The following is a 14,401-nucleotide window of genomic DNA, read 5'->3' on the forward strand; positions in this document are numbered from 1 at the left end:
TTTACATTGTTTCACCCGAGTGCTTAAACTACGGGCTACTAGGCTGTCTTGTGAACAGTATTTTAGGTTTTCTTGCATCTCGTTCATGTCTGGTTCTTGAGTCTTGACACCACTTTTATCAGTCCCAAGGCCAGATCTGAACCCACTCGCCGGCCAGTCAGTCTTTCGAGTAGTACTAATTAGTATTTTGAGCCATTCCACATCAGCTTGTGAGCCGGCCGGCAGGACTTAGGTTATTTTATTTCCCCGACATCGGCCCAGCGGTGCAAAGCAGTCAAGATACAGCCACATACTCCATATTTATACTACATTCCGTACGTGCGTGCTGAGTGCCAACGGGCAACTTCCATGTGCTGACTGTCGACCTTTTTGTTGAAGAGTCTGCTAAAACCGCAAATTACGCTAGATCTAGCCTCGGGGGTTGCACGGAATATACACTGTCCACCTACTATACACACAGCTGTTTCCATTAGCACACCCAGTTTATCTATGACTATGAGTACATAGATAGATGGATGCACACCCAGTTTCCTTTAGCTCGCACTGATCATACTCCCAACAAACTACGCATTTCCACATTCACTCCTCCAAGCTCCAGCCATGCAGGTGGTGACGGGGGCCATGGGCGCCCTCATCCCCAAGCTATTCCTGCTCCTCAAGGAGGAGTACAAGCTTCAGAAGGGCGTGAAGAAAGACGTGGAGTTTCTCTCCAGAGAGCTTACCAGCATTCACGCGGCGCTTCGCAAGGTCGCGGACGTGCCGCGGGACCAGCTTGATGAGCAGGTCAAGGTCTGGGCCGACGAGGTCAGGGAGCTTTCATACACCATGGAAGATGTGGTCGATGACTTCCTAGCAAGTGCCGAGCAGAGCTCCGAGCCCAACTCGAATAAGCTCAAGCAGCTTGTGGAGAAGATGGGCAACTTGCTGACCAAAGGCAAGACTGGTCATCAGATTGCAAAGAAGATCAAGGCAATGAAGATCCTAGTGCAGGAGGCGGCCGATAGGCGTGACAGATACAAGGTCAATGACGTTGCTAAACCAGCATCAGGCACAGCCATCGACCCTCGGCTGTTGGATCTGTTCAAAGACCAGAAAGAGCTCATTGGCATCGATGTCGCAAGGGACGAGATAACCAAGAAGCTCACAGATGGGGATGGGGAGGTGTCCAAGCAACAACTGAAGATAATCTCCATTTTTTGGAATTGGTGGACTTGGCAAAACAACTGTTGCCAAAGTAGTGCATCAGGGACTTCAAGAAAAATTCATGCTCAAGGCTTTTGTTTCGGTGGGTCAGAAGCCCGACGTGAAGAAAGTTCTCAGGGACATTTTCCTTGAGCTTGACAAGGAAGGCTACAGGAAATCCAATGCACATACATTGGATGAAAAGCAGCTCATATTAGAACTCCGAGAATTACTTGTGAATAAGAGGTACGCACCAACCACCTATTAATTACCGGAGTTTATTTTATCTCGGACAGTATCTTCAAGTTTGTATTCATTGACTTTCAGGAAATACAGCTCAACGCCATCACTAATAACTGTATTGAGCACCCAAAAAATGATCAAATTATGGATATAAATGATCACGTGTTGACATGGATGTCGCCCAAATTAAATACAAAAGAATTGACATTCATCTTTTTGTTATTAGTGCATATGTATCATCAATTCAGCATGCATAGCTTCGTCTTCAGTACTAGTATATTGAAGACACAAATTAGGAGCAACTGGATTATTGTCTTTGAGTTTTGTCTTGAGTACAATTTGGATAGTAGGTATTGATCCAATTGTATCTTTAGATTAAAAAATACATTCTGTTTTCCTTTCATGTCTGTTTCATCTAGGTCTTGAACAGTGACATCCATTTTTTTCCAATGCTCCTTGAAAAGTACGTAGAATAAACATGAGTTTAAACTTAGATTTTGAAACTAAATTTGATATCACAAGAGATTTTCATTATTTATTTTGAAATGAAATTAACCAGAACTAGAGTTCCAACCAGTAAGATGGCATTGGTAAACTAACGCATGTCGATATATATTTATCTTGTACTAATAGCCATATTCTTTTTGTTTATTTGCTTATATGTTAATTGTTGTAGAAAGAATAGTACTGCAATTTTTGGATAGTCTTCGGGATAGCTGCAATATCTTTCTTTAATACATGTATTCTGCACAAGTTTACTTACTAATTTCATGCCTATGGTGCTCTGATGTGGATAGGTACTTTATTGTTATTGATGATATATGGGATGTAGAAGCATGGAAAATAATCAGTTGTGCTTTGAAGGATAGTAACTGCGGAAGTAAAATAATCACAACTACTCGCAGTTTGGAAGTTGCCGCAAAGTCCGGTGAGGCTTACCAGCTAAAGCCACTTTCCCCCGACAACTCTGAAAACTTATTGTATATGAGATTATATGGTGGTAAAAGCAAATGCCCTTTTGATCATCCGCTTGAGATATCTGAAAAGATTTTACAGAGATGTGGTGGTGTACCATTAGCTATCCTTACAATAGCTAGTCTGTTAGATGGTAAAGAGAGAGAGGATTGGTCTAAGGTTTATGACTCAATTGGTTTTGGGCACGGAAAAAATCAAGATGTAGACAATACAAGAAAGATACTGCTATTTAGCTATTATGATCTACCCTATTATCTGAGACCTTGTTTATTATATCTTAGCATATATCCAGAAGACTACACGGTCGAAAAAGAAACTTTGATCTGGAAGTGGTCAGCAGAAGGGTTTATCAAGGAGGAACCGGGGATAAGGCAATATGAGCTTGGAGAGAGATACTTCAGTGAGCTGGTGAATAGAAGTATGATACAACCCATCTGGGGTGGTTATGGCTCATGTTTCGTGACTGGTTGTCGTGTCCATGATCTTGTGCTTGATATGATATCTCTATTGTCAAATGAAGAGAATTTTGTTAGGGTATGGGATGTTAATGATCAAAGGATATCTTGCCAAAGTAATGCTCGTAGGTTAGCCATCCAAAAGATAGTCTTGGAGCAGGATGACTCTCTGGCTAACATGTGCACCCCACAATTGAGGTCATTCAGTGCCATCGGATGTGATATTTATGTGATGCCATCACTTACAAGTTTTGGAGCTTTACGTGTCCTAGATATGGAAGATTGTAGTTTTAATGGAGATGGCAGTTATCATCTGGACCATCTTGGTAGCTTAGTCCATTTGAGGTACCTGGGATTGCGGAGGATGCCAATAGATAAGCTACCAGAAGAAATAGGGAATCTGAAGTTTTTGCAGACACTGAACTTGATATATAATGGGAATGGGATAAAAGAATTGCCACAAAGTTTTGGTCTGTTAAGGCAACTCAAGCGCTTGCGTTTTGAAGTCGCTGAAGGAATAGTTGGGATGCATTTGCTGGGGAACCTAACATCATTGGAAGATCTACGGTTGACATTTGACACTTGGTCTCCTGAGTTTGTAGTAGAGCTGCGCAAGCTGACGATGCTGAGGAATCTCAACCTAAGCATTATCTCTCACAAAGGCGTGGATGATAGCCAGGTGAAAGCTCTGGTGAAGTCTCTTGGCAAACTGAAAGAGATCCAAATTCTGTACATTTACTTTATGGGTTATGTGAGTATTGGACCCCAAGGGTGGGAAGGTTATGTACCACCTCGACAGCTCCGTGAATTCTTGATAAGAACGGAGAAGGACATGTTGCCGGCGTGGATAAACCCGTCACTTGTTCCGAACCTCACCAGATTATGGTTCAATCTGAAGGAAGTGAAGGCACGGGATATGGAGATCCTTGGGAGTTTTCCAGAGCTCGTTACTCTACGGTTGACTGATCTGTTTCTGGGGTCGCAGAACTTTCTCCCAGACGTCATGGGGGGGTTATTCCCCAAGTTGAGGTACTTCACTACACCTGCACCGCTGAGGTTTCTGCAGGGAGCGATGCCGAGCCTTGAATCCCTTCAATACTGGTATCTCGAAGTGGATCGGTTGAAGCGTGACAGCAGCTTTGTGTTTGAGTTTGGTAGCTGGAAAAACCTCCGTTCACTCCAGAAAGTGGAAGCTACCTTCCGTTTAGGTCCAGCTCAAGAGAAGCAGAATGAAGCTGTGGTTGCGCTGGAGCTCGCAGCCAACCAACATCCCAACCGTCCTAACCTTACAGTCGAGATATACTGAGTGTGAGTACATGCATACTTCTAATTGAGTTTAAGTAGTTATCAGGTTTTTTATTAGTCCTCTTTCTTGCCTAATTAATACTACTGTATTCTCAATTTCAGCCCGTCGGATTCATGAACTCGAATCTTCGCTTATGCAGGTACCAAAAAAAGCTTAATGATGAGGCAACTATTATCTGTCTTCGCTTCAACTATTATCTGTCTTCACCTGCAACTGATGAGAGGCAGGCACCAAGAGCTTCTACCACTACTTAATCGATGCACCGGGATTTTTTTTTCCTTTTTTTCTTCCAAGCTCTAGGATTGTAATAAGCTACCTTTCATTCTTTACGTGGCGATGCTATCAGGTTTTTGTCCCATGGTTCAGCAAAATCAGATGCGAGCAGTGGGTTTCCTGATAGTGTGCAAAACTCATTACCCCTTTCCCTTTTGCTGCTTGAAAGTTTGTTGTTTTCGCAATGGATCTCGGATGGAAAATTTTACCTATCATTCCCATGAGTACATTTTGATATTACTTCCGAGCTGATTTCAACTAGAGTACATTGTACATCTATTAAAGAATAAAGAGTGGCCCAGTGCCTCAGAAATATTGACTGTCAGAAACGTTTGCTTTACAATCTCCACGTTTTAAGTAACACCCTTGCTAATGTGTACATGTTTCAGGTGCGTTTAGTTTGTTTCCCAACATTAATTCTACTGCAGTTTGTATCCTCACATTTTTAGGATTGTTTTCTTCCTCACACAGCCATAGAACTGTTTTGCTTTTTTTTCGAGAAGGGGATCATCTCGGCCTCCGCATCACCGTGATGCAGACCCATAGAATTGTTTGCTTCTGGAATGAAAGTTTCGCTCCTGGATTCAATGTTTTGCTTGTGGATGAAACTGAAACAGTCCTATGATATCAATTAGAGTTCTACACACTTGCGAAAATGATTTAACAAGTAACTCTGCCTCGGCTGCTACACTACATGCACAACCAGAAACTGCAAATTCAGTTTGTTCTCAAGATACACCACCTCCACCAACCAGAATTTGAGAGATAGTACACCAGAGTATTACTTTCATAATAAGAAACCTGTAGTTTCAACTCAAAATGTGCATCATCTTCCAGAAATCTGAAAAACAGAATTCCTGAAGGCATACTACGAGGGAAATATATATACAGATGAGGAAAAGAGGAGCGCGAAAATAATTATTCACAACAATCATTTGCCACCAACCAGAATTCAGAGGTACACCAGAGTAATACTTTCGTAATAAGAACCATAGCTAGTGTAGTTTCAGCTCAAAATCGACATCGTCTTCCAGAAATCTGGAGAGAAAAAAATCCTGAAAGCAATACTACGAGGGAAATATATAAACAGTGGAAAAAGAGAGTGCGAAAATAAATATTCACAACAATCATTTGTTTGAATAAAGCCCCCGCATAATCGATGCCTAGCAATTGCATCTGGAGTAATATATGATACATAAAAGTATATTTGAAACCACCATAAATGCAAGAAAAGTGACCACACCGCGCTCATACAGAAACAGAACGACGCATACAAATATTATAAGAAAAGTAGAAGCACGGAGACAAAAAGCAGTATTTGTAAATACTTGTGAATTCAGATTGCAGTTGATTCCCAGGAAACATGTACACCAGAAAAGGATAAAAGGCTAATAAGGGCTTCTGCAAACCACTAATTAACTGAGGAGAAAAAGAACCGCCACCTAACTAACATTCCTGTGCCATCTCTTCCATGCAAAAAGGTATCTCTCAGCCATATCCAAAGATTTAAGAGAGAAATTTTCCATCTCTGTATCAACATCCTATTTAAATGATTTTTTTATGCGAGAATCTACTCCTAATCAAAATTTTGAGCCCATGAACTACTGCCGCAAATTACCCATACTCGGGTTTCAGCACCCACGTTGAGCCGCCTGCGCCCCTTTGCAACATTGCTATCTCCTTCAGAAGGTTCTTGAACACCAGCATATCCTTTGGTTGTATGCGGTTCTTGAAATGTTCCGTCAAGCTCGTCGAGCTGGCGGAGCCACCGTTTTGTTGTATGAAGGTGCACAGCTGGCGGATCAGGACTTCAGGTTGCACGATAATGTTCCTACTAGAAGAAGAGTTAGATGTGCGTCCGTTCTCTGTCGAGCCTGGTCTCTGGTTGGAAGCAGAGCCCAGGCTGAGCTGATGTTCCAGTGCGTCTGAAGCTGCCCCCTCTCGCGTTCCACGCATCTTAGCCAAAAGCTCGGCGGAGGACAGTGCTTTGCCATGTAGAGCGCCCACCTGAAGACTTTGAACCCTGCTGCCGTTTGAACCTTCTGATGGCTGCGAAGAACTAACCAGCTGGGTGTTGAGTGTTGACCCAAATTTCCTGCGGACAGAAGACGGCGCCCCGGCAGCACCAGCTCTTCCTGTCCATGTGGGGACAGCAAAGTCGTCACGGCTTCTGAGCATCCGTGATTGGCGTAAAGCCTCAGCTGCCCTGTGTGCCACCTGTGAAGCTTCTGCTTCTAGGCGCAGCTTCTGATCGTCGTTAGCACTCATTATGGCATCATGATTTATAGCACTCTGTGCAAGTAGAAAATTGAGGGTTATTTACAAAATATTGAACAGAAAAACAAAAGCACAGAGGCTGGGATCAGCACATATTACTTACATGAACGCCCTGGCCATCAAAAAGACTCTTCAAAATGTTGGATTCTTCATCCGCTTGGTCAGATCTAAGGTCTGATTTCCCATTTCCATCAACAGATGGTTCAGCCTCTGCGCTGGTCGGTAAAGCTGAAGATCCCTCGCCTCGCTCCTCACCATCTGGAGCACCGATGTTCACATCTTCAGACAATTGGCCAAAAATGTTTGATGTTTCAGTTGAACCATTCTTGTCATCATCTTGTAATGTGAATAAATCTTTCATGTCTCTGGCTTTAAAGAACCTCCTTTGCTGAGGGTTTTTCAGTACTTTGTTTGTGAGAAAATGCTTGTATATCTGTCGATGGTAGACTTTCTCCTCTATCGTCCCACGTGTGATCAACCTGTAAACTGTCACATCTCTTTTTTGCCCAATTCGCCACGCTCGTACCCTGGCCTAGTGCACAGAAAGTTTAATCAGGTTAGTGTGATCACTTGTCCTAGGACATAAAATAACACGAGAATATCTTTGCTGCTATCACAACAGAGGACTCCTTAAAATTATTTTATCTACAATGTACTCATCGGCATCCATTTTTGGATGTCAACCATCTCTTCCAAATCCGAAAGGCAAGATAATGAAACCTTAATGTAATTTTATCGAATGACAATGCATCTACAAAGGTTAAAAGGTGGTAGGTGCAGAATTATATACAGGGCAGGCAAACTTTCACATGGACCATACCTGCATGTCTGTCGAAGGGTTCCAGTCAGGATCAAATATTATAACCCTGTTTGCCCCAGTCAAATTCGTACCCAATCCACCAACTTTTGTTGTCAGAATGAAAATAAAAATCTCATCTGTATTATTAAACTCATCAATGAGTGCCATTCTTTGCTTTGGAGGTGTAAGTCCATCCATTCTTCGATATTGGTAGTCGCGCGCAGTCAAGAAGTTCTCCAAAATGTCAAGCAACTGTTGGGTCTGAGCAAAAAGAAGAACGCGATGACCTTGATCTTTCCAGACTTTAAGTACTTGCTCAACCACTTTCATCTTTCCACTTCTTTCAATATTTCCATAATCAGGATTCTGAGCAGCTTGTTCTCTCTCAAGAAGATCAGGATGATTACATATCTTCCTCAGGACATCTATCCCATAAAGGGAGTTTCTGTTACCATCAAATATTTGTTCCACCTCTGAACTAGCAAGAAATGCACGATAAGTAGCATGTTGCTCTTGAGTTAAACTACAGAAAAGAACCTGCTCTGTTTTCTTGGGAAGTTGTGCATTGACATCGCCTTTCATTCTCCTAAGAAGATATGGCATGATCAAGTCACGCAGGACAAGAGCACATCTGTACGCTGTGGACACTTGCAACGGTGTTGCATTAGCATACCCGCCGACAATAATTGGAACAGAAAACTCTGTCTCGAACACAGGCAGGACGCCCAATTTCCCAGGGAACACACGTGTTCAAAGACAGACCACAGTTCCGAAAGTTTATTCTGAATAGGCGCCCCTCTCCTGTGCACAGTCTGCAATTGCTTACACACGAGAGTTACTTCGGCATTAAGATTCCTTATGCGGTCGAGTAAGTCTGCAGCTCTTGCCCGGGCGACCTACTTTCCTTCCTGTACTACACGCCGATTAATTAGCACGGAGGTATTGACGGCTCTCTGCTACCATGCCTCTGATCTTATATGCTGTCAACGGCTCCGATGCTTTCCTCTGGATTACCATGCCGTTCCTCTTTGTATGGGTTTTTAGACTACTTACTATGTGTACCAGACTACCGGTGTCGGTGCAACAAATCCTGGATCTGTTGTCCAGACTGTGCACAGGCACGGAAACAATATCAAGGCTCCAACCCAAGACAGGGTACGAGAAACCAAGAGCTTAGAAGCAAGACACCCTGAGGGAAAAAGCCTCCCTTGCCGGGCAGGCGAGCTCGGCAAGGACGGGGCCACCCCCGGAACAAGACGTCCAGGGCGTCCCGGCAGGGCCTATCGGGACTCGCGAAGGCAGAACCACCTCACCAACTACTCCGCCACGATCCACGTCGTCAATCAGTACGGTGTCAAACCGCAAAGTGACTAAGTGGCGGCCGTTAGCCACATGGCAGCCTCTTTCTACAGGAAATGGCTACAGATGACACCCGTCCTGCGACGTGTCAAGCGGGCAGGCACGGAGCCGGCGAGATATCCCGGCAAGGCTTGTCAGGCACCCAGTGATGTGGCATTGAGCGTTGCATTTAATGTGCCCTATCAGCCTGCAGAGTTTGGTATGATAGCACCGTTTGCTATCTTATCAATGCATAATGACTACTTTGCCATTGTGGTAACCCTTTAATCTATAAAAAGAGGTCCATAGCAACCATAGAAGGGGTTAGAAGGTTGGACAACCCACACCCTCATACTTGCGTAGCCACTGCTGCCCTCGTTCCCCTAGCGTCACTCCCGCGAGCGACCGAGGGGCCAAGCCCCCCTTCGCCCTCCACCTCCCCTCGCCACCGCCGGACCGCGCCGTTGGGTAAAGCCCGATTGGTGTTGGCAGCGGCGGGGCCTCTCTCTCCCCCGCATGGTGGGGCTTGGCACTGGCCGACGCCTTCGTGTGGTGGTGCGGCACGGCGGTGGGATGGCTTGACGGCGACAGCGGCATGGGCCTCACCCGAAGCGCTGGAGGACTGGTCGTGGCGAGGCTTCGACCTGGGGCAGCATCGAGCGGCTGGGGGCTCTGCCCAGATCCGTCCATGGGTGCCTTCAGGGCCTCCTGCACGCTACTCGGGGCGCATGCCTAGTCGTGGTGGCTAGGGTTGTGGCTGTTGGTGCTAAACAACTCGAGCGTGGTGGATGGGCGCGTCATGGTGGTAGATCAGGGCCGCAGCGGTGGCCCGGTCAGATCTATCCTCACGGTGGCGTTGGCCGCGGGTGGGTAGGGCTGCGGGCGGCTGCCTCAACCGGGCCGTCACGGCTGGTCGGTGTGGAGGTGCAGTGGCGGAGGTTTGACCCTCTCCTACTTCTTCATGAGGTGCTCGGGTCTACGATTGGAGGCGCATCCTGCGGGTGGTGCACGGCGGCTCGACGAGCTTGTCTTTGGCTAGACACGAGGCGCGCAGAGGGCGCTCTGGGGAGATGGCAGGGGTGCCAACACGGGTCTTGCTGTTGCCGGCTGTGGTGACGTTGGCCCGGACACAGTTCGAGAAATGACGAGGTGGTTGCGGTTTCGTCGGCCGCCGCCTGTGGCCTGCCCCTCCCTTGCTCCGGCCGGCTGGACCTCGTTCTTGCCCAAAGGTGGCGCTTTGCCAGCAGCAGTGCCGGTGAACCATGGTGTAGGTGGCGTGATGGTCTTGGATACTGGGGCGGCGGCTCAGGTGGTGACAACGCAGGCTCATGGGTGTAGCCTGTGGCTCAACTGCTACCATGGCCGTGTGGGCGACATGGTGGCTGAGGTGTGACGTTCGGTGGAGGTGGTGCGGAGTTCGTCCCATTTGCCGTTGGCAGTGAGCTATGGCCGGGTTGAAAACCTTGTTTTGTCTTTGGGCAGTCCAGGGGCGGCGATTTCGTTCCCTTCTTGAAGGCATCATCATGGATCTCATTGCCCATCATGTAGCTCTAGGGGAAACACTAATCCTCGGATCAGGTCATGGCGGCGCTCTGGCGCTGTGACCTTCCTGAAGGCGCCGCCTTGGATCTCAAGGTTCGTCATATGTGGCTTCGTCTCCTCATGGTGGCGTGTTCTCGGTGGAGGACCCCGGTAGCTCTTGTAGTGGTAGGGATGGTGTTGCTGCACTCAACTCCTATGTATCCAACCTTGGGTGTGTGCGTGTGTTGGGGAGGTATTTGTTTGTATCGGATTGTCAGTAATCGTTGCTTTATATATAAAACGGGGCGAAAGCCTTTTTCGGTATGCCTACAGCGGAGGACCAACTCATTGGGCGAAAGCGCCCACACCTCTTGTGCCATATGAAGCTGGTGCATCACCAAAAGTGTGGTGTGGTGGAGCACCTTTGCCGCCGAGAACAAGCCTTTACTCCATGTAGCGAGGTGATCGCCGGTCTTTTTTATCTTGTGGTGCAGGACTTGGTAGGGCTCGGTGTGGTCGTTTTGCTCGTTCCAGGCATTGTGCATCACCTCGCTGAAGCCTCGGAGCGAGGCCTAGAAATTCTCAAACTTGAAAGCACGTGGCCTACGCACCCATGTCATCTGCAAGTAACAGAGGGCAATGATCTGAAAGGGACGATGAGAGGGCAAGAAGGATATGAGTGCCAAACTGCAGGTTCCACTCGGCATTGCAAAAAAAAGAGTCAAGTTTGCAAAGCATTGAATTTTCCCTTTTATTGCTCCAAATGAAGCGACAATTTTGAAGATGGATATCCTTAAGGTCACAAGTATGCAAAGTGTCAAGAAACCGACTTATCCGCCTCCTATTGGCATTCCTCTTATTCTTATCACAGGCTCGATACATTTGATCACCTAAAGCAAACCACAGAGAAACATTAGGCGGCATTTGCAAGGTGAGCTCGGCAAATAAAGCTTCTCTGAGGGAGGAAGTTTTTTTTGGAAAAGGAGGATAACCCCCGGCCTCTACATATGGGAGATGCATGCGTCCATTTTATTGATTATTCTCGAGGACCTTACAAAGTAGAACAACAATATGCCTGAATCTGCTATTTTGGCAACATCTGCCGCTACTCCTATCCAAATGATGAAGGGGGTGCAAGTTGGGCCACATACCCAGACCTCTCACCTAACCTTAACATCTAAAGCCGGAGGCCCCGACCGACCCATCTGCCGGGCCCGGGGCTCAAACCGGTCCGACACACTCACATGTGTCACCGCCGCCATCTTCCACTAGACCATCTTCAGAGCAGATTGAGGTGACAACCTTGGCAGGTCCTCCGCCATCGACACCACCACGACGCCAAACGACGACCTCCACCTACATGACCCTTGGCAGGTCCTCTGCCATTGACGCCACCACGACACCAGCCGACGACCTCCAACTACCCGAGTCCATCTCCAAGCAACGGACATAATCCATGCTAGGATAGGGCCGCGCCAGCGCCGTCACCCACCACCCACAAGCGCCACCTAACCCCAAGGTTCCCAAAGCAGCGCCTTCAAGAAGGGAACAGCGCCGTGAGCGCCGCCGCCTTCCCAACAAAGTTAGGGCTTCCGCCCGGGAGAGCTAGGGGAAGGTGAAGCGAGGAGATCATTCCATACCGACGCCTCCAAGAAGGGGAACGGTGTCCTCAGACGTCGCCGTCGGCTCGGCCGGTCATGGCCAGCCAGGGATTTCGCCTGAACTAGATCCCCGCCACCAGCAGCGCCTCCTATACAGAATCGGCGACCAAGAGGAAGCGCGGCCCGACCAGGCTGGCCCGCACGCCGAACGGGGGAGGAGGGGAGGCACCAGATCGCGCGCACCGACCGTCGCAGAAGCCGTCTGCGACCGCCAACGACCACCGGATCCCGCCGCCTACGCGGCCAGGACACGAGATCCACTCCAGATCCGGGGTTCCCCACGCAGAAGTAGGGCAACCAAGGCCCCACCGCCACCATCCTTGGCGCCCCTGGCTTGCCCGATGGCTGCCTCAGGCGGCGGCGAGGAAGGGAAGAGGGAGGGGGTGAGGAGGAGGGGCGGCTAGGGTTGGGTGGTAGGTCAGTAAACCGATGTTATCTTAAATCATGAATCGGATTCCTTCACATGGACGCCGAAAGGCAGAAAGCGATGGTGGTGATGTTGGTGATGTCGACCACATGGTCGTCCCAAAGCATGAGAATCGACCACATGGTTGTACTGACATTGATAAACAAGGATACCCTTAGAAACAGGCTTGAAACCACAATGGTTACAGCAGCTAATTAAGCAAGGCAACATGCCCACAACACAACAACACACGCACGACATCTAGAACAGGAGCTGGCAACATGCTCACACACACAGCATCCATGGACGCTGTCCACCCTTGAAGGTTGCACTATCATCAGAACCTGTAGAAGCCCAAGTCCCAACGATCCATCAGATAGCAGCAGCCTCCTCGTGGTTGACCCTCAAGCTAATAATGTCCAATATGCCTTCACATATATGCCATTTGCAGTTGGAATCCTCCCAACTCCTTCAAGCTGACAAGGCAGTCAACAATATACTACTGGATCGTCCTCCCCAAACTTCAACATCTTTGCTTCAACTATTAACTGCCTGCACATGACGAATGGCAGGCACTGAGAGCTTCTCCCACAACCAAATGGTACCCCCCCGGATTTAAGTATTTTAGCTGACTCTGGGGCATTGCAATAAGCTACCTTAGTTTCCACTCTTTGTGGAACGGTGCTATCAGGTTTTTGCCTCATATTTATTTGTGACATCGGATACTATCAGTGTAGAATATGTGAATTGCATGATACATTGCTCTTGTGCATAGTCATGTATATATGATGTACAAAGGTGGGTCGCGGACCTTAACTATACAAGGAACTAGGAGGCGGGTCCAATACACAATGTGCACATATACTCAACACCCCCGCAGTCGAAGCGGCACCGCGGCTGACGCAAAGACTGGACATGAACTCCTCAAATGACGCCGTAGGTAAGCCCTTGGTCATGATATCAGCAAATTGTTGAGAAGTAGGGACGTGTAAAACACGAATATGACCAAGGGCCACCTGTTCCCGAACAAAATGAATATCCAACTCAATGTGCTTGGTCCGTCGATGATGTACCGGGTTAGCGGAGAGGTAGACCCCCGAGACGTTATCGCAGTAGACCACCGTGGCACGGTCAACAGGGCAAGAGAGCTCCTGAAGCAGTTGACGAAGTCACGAACACTCGCCGACGGAGTTGGCCACCGCACGATACTCAGCCTCAGCACTCGAACGAGAGACCGTAGGCTGCCACTTGGACGACCACGAGATAAGTGAGGGTCCAAGGTAGACACAATAGCCCGAAGTGGAGCAACGAGTGTCAGGGCAGCCCGCCCAGTCTGCATTGGAGTAGGTGGTGAGGGTGGTGTCGGCGGAGGCGTGAAGCATGACGCCAAGATCCATAGTGCCACAGATATAGCGGAGAATCCGCTTGACGGCAGCCCAGTGAACGTCTCAAGGAGCACGCATATGAAGACACACCTGCTGCACGGCATACTGGATCTCCGGTCGAGTCAGAGTGAGGTACTGGAGAGCACCAACGATAGACCGATAGAAAGCAGCATCCGAAGCAGGAGAACCAGCCGTGGAAGAAAGCTTGGCCTTCGTATCAACAGGCGTAGCGGCGGGCTTGCAGTTAAGCATGCCAGCGCGCTCCAGGAGCTCGTGAGCGTACTTCCGCTGATGAAGAAAGAAGCCATCCAGACGGCGCACCACCTCGACACCGAGGAAGTAGTGCAAAGGACCCAAGTCCTTGATGGCGAACTCAGCACGGAGACGAGCCGTGAGCTGACTGAGGAGACCAGCTGTCGGGGGGATGGACCCCGGGAAGGCAACAGAACCCGGATCCTCTTCAAAAATCAACGGGGCTGGCACCGCCCCTCAATACCGGCACGCGCTTAGCCGGGTCGCTCGACCCGGCCAAGCACCGCAAGCCGCCCAGACTAGCCGACCCGGCAAGACACGTCGACTC

The 14,401-nt window shown here is 48.3% G+C and overlaps 2 pseudogenes; one reads left to right on the forward strand and one right to left on the reverse strand.

Annotated features, from left to right (window-relative positions):
• Positions 1-532: 532 nt before the first annotated feature.
• Positions 533-4,673, forward strand: LOC119267020 (annotated as a pseudogene).
• Positions 4,674-6,033: 1,360 nt separating this feature from the next.
• LOC119271904 overlaps positions 6,034-14,401 on the reverse strand; it is a 114,743-nt pseudogene continuing 106,375 nt past the window's right edge.

Source organism: Triticum dicoccoides, chromosome 3A (genome assembly GCF_002162155.2).
Source record: "Triticum dicoccoides isolate Atlit2015 ecotype Zavitan chromosome 3A, WEW_v2.0, whole genome shotgun sequence".
Lineage (NCBI taxonomy): Eukaryota > Viridiplantae > Streptophyta > Magnoliopsida > Poales > Poaceae > Triticum > Triticum dicoccoides.